The following is a 14,559-nucleotide window of genomic DNA, read 5'->3' as shown; positions in this document are numbered from 1 at the left end:
ATATATCTAGTCGGGAGTGGTGCTGACTGAAAACAGATGATTTGGAGCGATTCGCGCGCTATCTGTTGGTCATTCTAAGGACTTATTGAACTACCCTCGTACCGAAGGAAAATAAATTTTTTTTTAATTTAAAAATGATAGATTGAATATAGTGTTTGATGAAAGAATTATATGAAATTTCTCAAAATATCCATTCTTATATAACAAATTCTGTGCCAATGGAGAAACTGACTCCAGAGGAAGAAGCAGAGTTAAGGTCCGCACAAAATTTTCACATCTGTGAAAAACTATTTGAACAAGGTGACATAAGACATCGCGACCATAACCACTTTACAGGCAAGTTATGCGGTGCGAGTCATCAGAGCTGCAATGTAAATTATAAAGACTCACACACAGTACCGATAGTTTTCCACAATTTTTCAGGATATGATTCGCACTTATTCATTAAAGCATTAGCAAAACAATTTAAGGGTGAAGTGAAATTATTACCCATAAACAAAGAGAAATACATTTCATTCACGAAATTTGTTGCTGGCATAAAAGTAAACTTTCGGTTTATCGATAACTCTCGTTTTATGCCAAATGCCTTGAAAAATTAACCTCTTATCTTGAAAATAATGATAAAAAAATAACTCTCAGACATTGCAATAATCCCGAAGAATTTCAATTATTAATCAGGAAAGGAGTATTTCCTTATGACTAAATTCATAATTGGGACAAGTTAAATGAACAACAGTTACCACTTAAAATCGGTCTCAAATATTTTCAGTGATATGGATTGCGTATTCCAGATTCAGGATTATGCTCAGAGATACAGTCTCGGTTTTATCATTGTAATGATCAGAAGTGTTCTCTTCAAGAATGTTACCCTAGGGTAAAATACGAGTATATTATTAGATATTATCTGGAATGTTATTAGTAATACTGCATTTACTTTTATTCTTATTTTTACTTTGAATTTTTAAATTATACAAAAAAATTTCAAATTAGGTTAAAAAATAAAAGACTTAATAGGTATTTTATTAAATTAAATTAAATTACTTTTTATGTGTTAAAAAAAAGTTATTTCATTTCTTATATTTTTTCATCAATTTTCAGTAAAAATAAGTTATTCAATAATTAAAAAATCTCTAGAATATACGAGTGCTTAATAGGTGACAGTACAGAAAATAAAACAATAACTTTATTTCCACGCATAAATGTGACTAAAGTAATGTCAAGAGTTTATTCAGATAAAAATCAAGACAATTATTACTTTCAATGAACTATACTAATTTCAATAAAACTTACTCATAGAAAGAAACAAATTGTTCACTATGATAATGTTGAAAAACTGTAACTAAAAAAAATAATTTTAATTTAAGAAAAAGTTTCAAAATAAACCGTTTGACAATGGGTATATTTAATTTTTGATGCAATAATATCTTTTTCAAAAAATGTTGATTACCTTGTGTTTTCTGCGGTCACCTTTCGATTTTAATATAATTAAAATTAAATCCCCCCAAAAAATCACTAAGTTAAGAAAGAGACTTTACTCTTCGCATACATTCTTAATAAATTTCTTAATAACTTTCTTCAGCATCTTTTTCCTTAACACTTTCCTATTAAACATCTTTTTCTTCACCACTTTCGTCTTCATCATTTGTTTCGTTTTCTTAGCACATTCTTCTTGATTATCTTTTTCTTCACCACTTTTGTCTTAATCATCTTTTTCTTTTTCCTTAGCATGAAGCACTGTAATTTCTTCATCACTGGTTTCTTTTACTACATCATGTTCTTGTTTTTTCGTGAACACCACAAAAATTTCATGATCTTCTTCTTCAGATGATCGTATTGCTCACTTCCAGGTCAATTGAAGTTACACTCTTTGATTGCAAACGTCATAATTAACAAAGCCCTTAATTCAGTCAGACTCAGTGGTAGAAAAAACCATTGTCCAGGCAACCATATGCGTGTTTCAAAGGTTACATAGATTTCACGAATCTGAAACAAAAAAATTGAAAAATAATTTTTTCATTATTACTATTATAATAGTAATAATTCTTTTAATTTTCTGTTTAATTTAAATTCAATTTTAGTTCCTGAATGCTAAACGCAGATCTTTTGAATCAGTAACCTTCTGGGGTGAATAGAATAACTGTTCTCATCCCTTTAAAGTTTACCATGGTATCCTGAGCGACTAGTCTCATATGACAAAACGAACCAAGTTCCTTCTGTTCGATGGACAGGATACATTTTTTTCAAACTCCTGCACCGTGCTCTCAACCATTTTGCAGGAGCCTGAACATTGATGATTACCTGCCTGTACTCAGTCTTGATCGTCTGAAAAATAAAAAATAATTTTATTCCTTTTTTTCAAAAAGTTTCAAGATTTTTTAATTTAAATTCATTAATAAAATTTTTCAAGATTAATTTAAATTAAAAATTTGTTTTCATTTCATTTGGTAAATCTACTTTTTTTAAATTTCGCTCAATTTAAACCATTTTTTAAATGTAGTTAGTTTATTTTAAAATTTGAAAAATATTTAATTTCAGAAATATATTTTATAAAAAAATGTTTTAAATGCAATAAATTTTTTCATAGAAAAATTTTAAAACTTTATAACAAATTGTTAAAAAAATTATTCAAATTATTAATTACATTTTTTTATTATTATTACATCATTAAGCCATTTCCGTTTCATGGTAGGCGTGACTCACTCGGTGGGGGAAGGAGTAATGTGAGGAAGAGATAGAAAATTTTTAGATTGATCCAGCATTCTCGTGTTATTTATGTAAATAACACGTTCGTTCCGCAACACTGCTTCGACCCAGGTTGCTGATCAATCTCTCTAGCAATCACACCAAGTGAAGATCCTCACAAAGTGGTTGTATAAGGTTCTCCACTTGGGTCCATTAGTGTCCAAGGTCTTTTGTTTCAGGCGTCAATCACTCTACTGACACTCTTTTTATTAACTATTTGCCGCCATACTTTTCTGTCCTGGCATACTTCTCTGGCTTCTTTTACGTCCATGAATTTTTTCATGCAGGCTCTCGTGTTTCTGTGGCTTCTTATATCTCTTCTAACTAAGGTCTCATTCACACATTCTAACCATTCTTTCCGCGGTCTGCCTTCGGGCACGCTGCCACTTACTTTACCTAGATACAGTTGTTTTGTTAGTCGTTCATTTGGCATTCTCTCAGCATGCCCGAACCATCTTAACCGATTTCTTTCCCATGTGTCTATTAGCATTTCTTCTGCACCACATTCTTTGAGAAGTAACTCGTTGCTCACTTTGTCAATCAGAGTTTTCCCGCATATTATGTGCATCAATCTCATGTCAATTGCGTTAATTTTACTGTTATCTTTTTCTTGATAAGTGCAAGTCTCGCTATCGTACGGTACAGTCGGTATAAAAATATAGAATTATGTATGACCATTTTAGGTTTATTTGGTATATTTTTATTTCTGATAAGGGGCCCTGCTCTATAAATAACCTTTTTACCTTTGTTTGTACGTCAATCTAATTGCTCATCTATCTTCCCTTTCAGAGTAAATAAGCCACCAAGGTATAATCTGCCTTAAAGCAGTATTCTACTTTGAAGACTTGAAAAAAAAAACTATTTTTGTGAATTTTTTTGGTAGTTAAATAAATATATTAATTTACTGCTTGTAGAGCATGATAAATACACTTTTTGAATCTGTTTAAACATTTTCAACATTTATTTATACACTTTTTACGCTCGAAAACTGCAGCTAAAGTCAACTCCTCGAAAAGTAGGAAGGTGTGCGGTGTTCATAAAATTTCGATAACGATTGACCTGAAACAGAACTATCAGACTGTTTTAGATTCAGTATAACTGCAGCAACCCATGGAGTTATAATTTTTAATATACATGAGAAAATAACAAAATGGCGGAATAAAACAAAAAAATCGTCATTTTTTCCGCTGTTTTTGGCCAAAAAAATGTAGTTTAAATGAAAATTTCTGTATAATTTTAATTCCATGGGTTAATATAAGTGTACAAAATATATGTTCACAATTTCATAAGAATCGGTTTTATAGTTTTTGAGATTTCGTAAACACAGGGTTTCAGTATGATATTCTTAAATACATATACTTTCAAATAATGTGAAAATAATTTCAAGTTTTGAAGTAGAATACTGCCATAACAACCGTATCATCTGCAAACGCTAACCCACCTACCCTTACTGTTTCGAGATCCACACCTTCTTCGTCAAAGAGATACATTCTTAAACGCTAGTTCATGAATAATATAAATAACCATGAGGACATAACGCATCCTTGTCTCACTCCTTGAATAATATCGAAACAGTCGCTCAATTTTCCATTTACCCTTACACTCGGCTTGCTACCCGTCTATATTGTTTTTATAGTTTGTAGGAGCCATCCGTTGACTCCATTCTTTCATCTTCCTTTCTTTTGTATATTGGTATGATAATCGCCTTTTTCCAATCGTCTGGGACGTTTCCCATCTCCAAACATAAATTTATCAATTCGCACAGTTTATGTGGTATATACTCGCCACCGTGTTTAAGCAGTTCAGCGTTAATACTGACTACCCCGGCAGCATTACCGTTTTTCAAGTTCCTAATTATATCACCAACCTCAGTGATACAGACTTTCTCAACTGAGTTTTCTAACAAATGGTGTTCTACATCGCAGTTGTGGCGCCCTATATTTTCATCTCCGAATTGTCCCCTAAAATAGTCTCGAAAAGCGTCTTGTATTCCGTCTGCATAATTTAGCATTTCCCCTTTACTACTCTTCATGTTGACTAATTCTGTGCATTTACTTTCCTTCATTTTTGTATAGAGCGGTTTCTTGCTTCCTTCAATGTCGTTTTGTATTTTCTTCTCTTCTTCTGCTCTCATTTTTTCTTTATTTTCCTTAATTAATCGTTCGAGTATTCTCTAATTGGGTCTGTAATCATGTATACGTCTATTACTTTTCTCATCACTAAGACATGTGACATTCTTCCTACAACCGCGGTACCACACACTTCGATCGCACACCTAACAATGATGTCCTGAAACATTCTCCATGTGACCTCTATATCTTTGTTTTTTAAGATAGTTTCTATCATTCATTGTTTAGATTCGGCACCCAACTACCACGTTTATTATTCAATAAGTTTATTTCCTGAATCGAAATCATGTCAAAGTTAGTTGGGAGAGGGGTGGGGGTGGGGGAAGATGAGAAGGTCACCAACCTTCAGGAGTATTGCATTATATGGGAATTCATGTGATCCCATCTGTTAATATCTGGCCGTCCACATTTCATTTTTTGCGTGTTTATATTAGGCCTAAATCTTTGAATGTATAAGAAGAAGAGAGTTACCCCACACCCCCACCCCCCGGTTCAACATTTCGGCGTTATTTGAAGGTTTTAGATTAAAAATTTCTTTTTTATCGTGAAATTATGAAAAATTGATATAAATTACTTATCTTTAAGTATATTTCCGGATTTCCTAGTATCTGCATAACGAATCACAATTTTAAAAAATTACAAATCTTCAAGCTTTAGATTTTCTATTTGGCTTTTCCCCCAAACTCGAGATACGTGATCGGCCGCTTTTAGAGTTATTACCAAACTGATACAAAGGACACAGAGAGCTCAATATGTTGAGAGTCGGTTTACAATTACGTCACATCCCTGAGCCTTAATAAAGCCACGAAGGAGAATTTAATAAAAAAGACAAAAATGTGAAAAAGTTGATTCAATCCAGTGAGTTTAAAATGATTTCATAAAAATGAAAGATAATAATTCAAAAGTGATTTTTAAAGACTACAAGATGAATCAAACAAAACTTTGAAAACAATTATTGAAATAGTTCAAGATAAATTAATATTAATTCAGGGCGACTTCCACCTAAAATATCAACAAATATTTGAAAATCTCTTCAAATCTTCAAAGCACTACTATTTTCTAACAAAAAAAAGTGACTATTGAATACAAAACAATTCAAAAGTGTCTAAATGAATTCAAAATAATTTTAAAAATCTCTTAAAATTATTAAAAACCCTTGAAACTGTTTAAATCTCTGTTATAATATAAATACAATATAAATATCAATAATTATTAAACTTTATTACAAGTTTCTCGGAATCTTTAAAAATAATATGAAGTATTTCAAAAGAATTCCAGACAATTCAGAAATACGTATGGACCTGAATTCAACCCATGAGTTAATTTATTGAAAGAAAAGTGACTAATTTGATATTTTGATTTTTTAAAGTTATTAAAAATTGATTTGAGTAAAAAGTGACTGTAGCAACCCTGATTATTTTTGCAGTTACTTCTGACAGAAATTCTCTTATTGACCTGAATTAAATTCGAAAGAATATTAGAATAAAACAATCACTATCCCTTTTTATAATTAATATAAATAACTATATCGTTTTGTAATTAATCTAAATTAATTTTTTTCAATTTTCATTCAAATTGAACATTGAAAAAAATTTCCTTTAAATTCAAGAAATGAAACTTAAAAAAATGTTTTAAATGTAATTAATTTATTGAACAAACAATTTTAACTTTAAAAGAACACTTTTATTTTTTTTTAAATTGTTTCATTCTTCCTTTAAATTGAAAATTGACAAAATTTCCTTTAAATTCAAGAAATGAAACTTAAAAAATGTTTCAAAAGTCCTTAATTTATTAGAAAAATTTTATATACAAATAATTTATTACAATTTTATTAAAAACTTTATAAGAAAATTTAATTAAAAACTTAAATTAATAATTAAATTGCATTTAAATTAAAAGAAATGTTTCAAATGCAATAAAATTTGGCTCTTAAAAATTTCATAATTTAAAAGAAAATTTAATTAAAAAATTATTCTAATTAATTCTTAATTTATTGATTTAAAAAAATTTTAATTAAATTCAAGAAATTAAATTTAAAATATGTTTTTAAACGCAATTAAGGTAAGTGACCTAATAATTGTAAAACTAGGTTACAATTGGAATATATTGTTGCAAAAATATGTTAAAAGTTACATTTAACGATGAAATTTGCTTATTTTCAGCTTTATATGAGATCAAATAGAAATTACACTCATTGAAATTAAATAAAAAGCCTGTTTTGAGGGGGGGGGGGGTCCAGAAATTGGGAAAAACATTGTTTAAATAATGGAGCTAAAAGTGGAAGAAAAATAAGGGAAAATAATTAAGTAAAGAAAGTGAAATAAAACGGAACGTGCACAAATACATAATTTTCACGATTAAATTTATATTTATCAACAGGTTCGCGAATACTACATATGAGAGCACTATTTCGTAAGTATCCTTGAATTCTTTAAAGTATAAAAAATAATGCTTCTAATATATCCCTTTGCTGTATGCCAGTATAATTAAAACGGGTACAAAAATACCATCTGGAGAAAAAGTAGATCAGAGTTAAATAACTAATCAATATCTTTAAATTGGCAATTATAAGCGATGCAAAAACGTATCCTGATTAATTTTGTCGATTACAACAAATATATCGTAGAAAAAGATTGATTAACAAATTTTGCCTGAACATCTTTTATAAATCCAATACAAATTTGTCTAAGTGATCATCAGGCTAGCCATGTGCTTGAATCCATATATAATTTTTCCACCTATTATATAATTTTAATTATTTTTAGATTTTCAGATCACTTGGAAGTCATTTAAACATTTCTCTTATTTCGATCTCCATATTTTACAATATTATAATCAAAAAAACTCGGAGTTGGTGCCGCTGAGGAGAACCTTAAGTAGTTTCTGAATGACTGATAACAAGAAATCATTTAAGTCCTAACAATCTGAGTGTTTAATATTTATGCAAAATAGTATATTAGAGTTTTAATTTTAAATTATTTGCAATGTAATTTGATCTCTTTTACGTTTTTCAATTCAAATTGTTGATTCCTTAATTGTATAGAAAAACTATTGCCAATTATTTATTTTTAAATTAAGCTAGAAGAAAGTCCTTTCATTTGATGTTTGAAATTTGGGCGTGCTATTCACATATTTCAAGAATACATTATTTATGCTTTTATTTTTAATTTTAAGTTTTTAAAATTTTACTTTAATTAAAAGCTTAACTCAAATTAATAATTAAATTTTTTATGTTTCATTTTACTTCAAACCTTTTTTAAATTTCATATAAATTAAAAAAATGTTTTAAATGGAATACATTTTTCTTGAAAAATTTTTAAACTTTAACAGAAAATTTAATAAAAAGAATTATGTTAATTAATAATTACATTCGAAATAAAATTGGAAGCTCTCATAAAAGGGTTTAGAGACGAAACAAGAAAGAGATTGAATGGCATTCATAGGGATATGAATAGGCAGGGAAATGGTGTAAGGTGGGAAGTAAAAAAGGTAAGAGAAAAATGGGAAGAATGAGATAAACGTTGGAAGGAGGAGAAAGACAAGGTTTGGGGTAAGCTCGAGAGTGTTGAGAATAGACAAAGATAGGTTGAAGAACAGAGATCTAGAGAGATAAAACAGTTGGAAGAACGGGTAATCAATCTAGAAATTAGGAATGAGCATATGGGGAAAAACAGAGAATGAGGAAATACTGAAAGAGAATGAAAAGAACGTGCAAAGCGAAAATGAAAAATTGAAGAAAAGACTGAGTGAAATGGAAAGAAGATGAGAAGGAGAAGAAAAGGAAAAGAGAAAAAATAACTTACTAATTAATGTATTAAAAGTGGAGAGTGAAACAGGAGAAGTGGAAATAAAAAGTTTTTTTAAAGACATTAGAGTGCAGGTAAGGGTAGAAGGAGTCAAGCGCATAGAAGGGATGAAAGAAGAACAAGAAGGAATGTTCCTAGTAAAAGTCGGGAGTGAGGAGGAGGAAAAGAAAATAACGGATGGAAAAAAATTATTGAGAGCAAGAAGGGAATTAATTGAAGAAGATCTAACATGGAGGGAGAGGAAAGGGAGATGGCAAATAGAGCAGAGGGCTTAGGTAGAGAGGAAAAAGGGCCGTAGGGAGACAAAAAAGAGTCTAGAGATACACCAGAGGGGTTTTCAAACGGCAAAGGGGAAACCAAGTGAATAGGAAAAAAGAGGAAAGGGAGGATAGAAACTTGAAAATAGCTTTCTGGAATTTGTCAGGTTTGAAGAACAAAAATAATGGATTTTGGGGGGAGATAGAAGAGTAGGATGTGATTATGATGAGTGAAACTTGGGTAGATGTGAAGGACTGGAGGGGGATAAAAAAAATGTTACAGAAAGGTTATGTGTGGACGATGCAGAAGCAAGACAGGAACATGTTAAAGGGAGAGGGATGGGCGGAATGGTCTCAGGTGCGAGAAAATAATTGGCAGTAAAAGAGAGAAAAGAGGGGGATAGGAACAAAAAGGATCGTACAATGGTGAGAACGATTAGAGTTGGAAAAGTCAAAATAGCGGTGGTTTGTGTATATAGAAGAAGAGGGGAAGAGGAAGGTTGGAGAGTAATTAAGAGGTAGATGGAGGAAAAAAAGAAGAGTTAGTTTTGATAGGAGCTGACTTGAATGCATGGACTTGCAAACAAGGGAGAGGGATTTGGGAATGACAAAAGGAAGCATATGTAAAGAGTTCCAGACATAGGCAAATAGACAGGAAGAGGAGAAGGTTACTAGACATAATAGGAGAAACAGGATGGTCTATATGTAATGACAATTTGAAAAGAGATGAGGAAGGAGTGATCAGATTTGTAGGAAAGGGAGAGACAGTGATAAACTACATCCTAGCTGAAGAAAGAATGAGGAATTTGATAAGTTGTGTGAAAGTGGGTAATAAGATTAAGTCCCAGCACATCCCGGTAATAGCTACGCTAAAAGGTGGTGGCCAAAAGCGAGGCAGTTGGAGAAAGGAAAGAGGGGGAGAAAAGAAGAAGAAAACAGGAGCTTGGGAAGTAGATAAACTTAAACAGTTCCAAGAAAAAATGGAAAAGGAAAAAATTAGGTTTATAGAAGAGGAGGGAGTAGAATCGTTAATGGAAAGATGGAAAGGGTTGATTGTGATTGTAAGGAATGAGATAGCTACAAAAACAGAAAGAGAAGTGGAAAAGAGAGACTGGTGGTACGAGGAATGCAAGGAGAGTAAATAGACAATGAAAGAGTGTGTAAGAAAATGGATAATAGGGGAAATGGAGAAGGGGGAGTACAATAAGAGAAAACGTGAAAATGAGAGGATGCTAGAAAGGAAAAAACTAAGGGGAAAATAAAATTACACGGAAGATGTAGAAAAAGCGATTAAAGAAGGTAGGGTTTGGGATGTGATAAATAAGGAAAGAGCAGGAAAGAAGTGCGTGAGGAAGAACAAAATAGGATAATATGGGAAAATAGAAAGTTAGTACAAGGAGAAATGTGGCAATAAATATATTTAAAAGGAATAAGGCTACAGGAGAAGATAGTATAGACAAACGAAGCGTTGAAGTATGGAGGAGAATGGGTCAGGGGAGGCCTGTAGGAGATCTGCAACAAGGAATGGAATGCAGAAGGGTTGCCAGAAGAGTGGTTGACAGAGCTAGTCCCCTAGAAAGGGGAGGAAAAGAAGGTAGAGGAGTATAGATGGATCACTCTCATGTCAGTTGGTTACAAAATTTATGCAGACATTTTGAGAAAAAGGTTTGAGAGTCAGATACAGGAAGAAGAAAGTATTCCACACAATCAGACGGGTTTTCGAAAAGGGATAGGAACCATAGACAACATTAACGTACTGAACTTCTTGGTTAACAGAAATCGATGGAGGAAGGGAGGAAAATTAATTGCGCTATTTGTGGACTTTAAAGCCGCTTTTGATTCAGTAAACAGAAAAGTGTTGTGACAGGCAATGAAAGGGAGGGGAATAGAAGGCAGGCTGATGGAGAGGATAAAGAGAATTTTTACTGAAACCGGGATTAGGGTGAAAATAGGAAAGGAAAAAGCAAAGGTATTCTGGATAGAAAGAGGTTTAAAGCAAGGGTGCCCTTTGAGTCCGCTACTGTTTAATATGCTGTTGGCAGACTTTGAGGAGAAGCTAGAGAAGAAGGGAAAAGGGGGGACGATATTGAGTAACAGCAAAATATATTTTCTAGCTTATGCGGACGACGAATTTCTCTTAGCAGACGACGAGAAGGGGATGAACCTAATGATGAGAATTTTTGAAGAGTATGTGGAAGCAAAGGATCTGACGGTGAACGTAGTGAAGGCCAGGGTGATCTGTTTCAGACGTAGAAATACCGTTATAGATTACGTTTGGAAAAAAATTGAATGTGCGAGTAAAGTAATAGGCCAAGTATGGAGTATAGGAAGGAGAAGGTTCAAGGCCGATTGGAGAATGAGGATCTGGTTGTTTGATGCGTTGGTTTGGGCGGTGTTGTGTTATGAACTGGAGATCTGGGGATGGAAGGAACATAGAAAAGTAAAGAGCATACATGAGTGATTTCTAAAGTGGGTAATAGGGGTTAGCTGGATTTGCAAGGGATACACGTTAAGAGAAGAGTTAAGAAGGGAAAAATGGTTACTAGACAAATTAAGACAGCCTGGAGGTTTGAAAAGAAGCTAAAAAGGAGAGAAGAAAGCAGAATAACTCAAGCATGTTTGGGCGAAATTTGAGACAATGAGGCGAGAGGAAATTTGGGAAATTCAAAATGGGAAGGAGAAAGGAGAAAAGTGAGAAGGGTTTATAAGATACGATTAAGGATTATGGAATGGTAGTACATAGAGTTAGAGATATCAGTTAAACAAGGAGAAGAGAGATGGACAAAGATTATAGATACGAGGTACAATATATGGTATATGATGGTCAAAGGGTTGACGGAACCAGAATTTATGCAAAAAATAAATAAGGAAGACAAATTAATTAAGGTGATACAGTTTACAATGGGAGAAAGAGTGAGAGTTTGTAGATATTGGATCGATGAAGAGGGTACTCTATGTAGAGTATGTGGATACGAATTGGAGACATGGGCACATATTTTAGAGAGGTGCACAGGAGAGAAAGAGGGACAGTTAAGTGTGGATGAATGTGTAGGATGGATTTTCGATGGGAATGGACAGGGAGTGACGTGGATAAAGAAATTGGAAAAAGTAAGGGAAAGCAAGGGAATAGGGCAGAGTCAATCAGTTGATCCTGAAAAAGGAAATTAAAAAGGAAAAGTTAAATTAGAAATCGTGGAAAATGTTTGTTTTTTATGGTGAGAGAAAACGGAAGCCCTGGAAGATCGCTTATTACTAGAGTTATTAGTATTATTTGTTGTTGTTATTATTTTATTTTATTTTTAAGTAAGGCGAAAAATTATAAGATAAGCAGCTCATAATTTAGATTAACCATGAAATGTAAATTTCATGTACAGGGAGCGGAGGCCCTCAAACCCGTAAAAGAGAGAGATTAAATATACATACATACATGCACGGATACAATTACATTCTTAATTTAATGTTTTTAAAATTTCATTTATACTAAAAAATTTAAATAAAAAAATTCTCATTTAAATTGAAAATTGAAAACATTTCTATTAAACTCAAGAAATTAAAACTTTAAAAAATGTTTGAAATGCAATTAATTTATTGAATTTTTTTAATCCTTAAGAGAAAAATTTAATGAAAAAAATGGTGTTAAAGTAATAATTAAATTCTTAATTTTTTTTTTTTCATTCGAATTGGAAAAATTTCATTTAAATTCAAGCAATTAAACTTAAAAAAATGTTTTAAATGCAATTAATGTATTCAACAACATTTTTTTTAACTTTAAAAGAAAAAATTTAATTAAGAAAATTATGTTAAATTAATAACGAAATGTTTTTTAATTTCATTTATATTGAAAATTGAAAATTTTTAAATTTATATTTAAATTTAAAATTTTCCTTTGAGGCCATGTGACCAGGGTATCACGTGACCAGATTCCTACCTTACCGCGACTTTTTTTATTTTCTAAATTATTATCACAGGAAACACCGCATAGAGTTGAAAATTTAGCATACTAAACAGAAAGAACTAAGAACGGTGCGCCTGGTCCTAAATTTGTATAATTATGAAATAATTTTTTTGGTGTCAATAATTTTTTTGCTTTTTTCATAATTATTAAAACTTAGGACCAGACCCACCTTTCTTAGTGCTTCTTATGTATTATCCCAAATTTTCAACACGATGTGGCGCTTCGTGTGAAAAGAAGTTGGAAAATAACAAAAGGGAGTGTAAAGTAGGAATCTGGCCACGTGACCCACTCGCCACAAGTGCTTAAATTCAAGAAATTTAATTTGAAAATAATTAAAAATGTAAATAATTTATTTTGTACTTAATTTTCTTTCAGATGCAGATTACAACTTTTTTAAAAACTTTTTTGAATATATTTTTTTGAGTTACTTAATAAACTTCTCCTTTGAAATCAAGATTCGCACTCGTATTCTGGTGATCATGCTTCATATTTATATGGACACTTTTGTTTATATTTTTTAGAAGAGAGAGAATAAAGACACATATAGAACAGTGAAAGAATAATTAAGATAATGTATCCCCTGTGCGTTCGACTATAGTAACATAATATGATACCTTTAGTGTAAAAGGAGAAGGCATAATGAAAGATTTTTACACATACAGGCTTGTTTTTGAACTTATCGTCTAGATAATCTCAGAAATTGAATTTTGAATTATTTAATAAAAAATCAATTTCAGTTTGTGAAATCATCCTTTGGTTTTATTAAAGTATGAGTGTTTACCGTATTAGTGATACATTACAGGATAGTGTTTATTGAGAGAACGGTTTTTGACACGTAAAAGTCAATGGTGTTAACATTATAGATCCGTGCTGGTAGGACAGATTAATTTTTTCAAATTGGGATAGAATTTCTTCTTTAGTTCCTTTTTTGTTTATGATCTTCCTCTTGATAATTTTACGTTATTTCCGAATGGCTTTACAAACTTTTATTTTAAGGATAAAATGTATTATTTAATTGAAGAGAAACATTCTCTTACTATGGTAGGAGCGACTGATTATTTGGAAAATTTAGAACAACAGTATATGAGTGAACTGACGAAATTCGGTGATGAAATAGATGAACTACTTGACATATTAGAACAGGTAGATTTGGTATCTTTCTTTGATGTTTAAGAAAAAAAACATGTAAGTAAAGTGTAGGGCTTCCGTTTCCGGTACCGATCGCGAAAGAACTCTTTTTGTCAACTGGTGTATTTTTGGCTTTGGTGGAGGAAATAAGGGTGAGTGGATGCAGAAAAGGCAGAAAGTGCGGAGATCGAGTGTAAAGGAAGAAGGGTGAGTGAAGGCAAAGGTGTGAAGGGTGAAAGTGAGTAGTTTGAAGTGAAAATTTGGAGCGTGTGAAGTTCTTGAGGTTAGGAGTGAAAAAATAGTTGCTTGGTCAGGGGGCAAGAGGTAGGAAATAAAGGCGGGAAACGTCACAGAGCTTTGGATAAGGTGGGATGCCGACGACGCGAAGTCGACAAACTGGCGGCAGAGGGCAGCAGTTACTGGACGATCGCACAGAGAAAAAAACCGTAGTGGCTGCAACAGCTGACGTTGCTGAAAGCATTGAAAGTGGGGGGATGGGTGACGTTGATCGCAGTGACAGCAGCGGTGATGAAAGTACCGAG

Source organism: Belonocnema kinseyi, chromosome 1 (assembly GCF_010883055.1).
Source record: "Belonocnema kinseyi isolate 2016_QV_RU_SX_M_011 chromosome 1, B_treatae_v1, whole genome shotgun sequence".
Taxonomy (NCBI): domain Eukaryota; kingdom Metazoa; phylum Arthropoda; class Insecta; order Hymenoptera; family Cynipidae; genus Belonocnema; species Belonocnema kinseyi.
Note: the sequence above shows the minus strand (reverse complement) of the source record.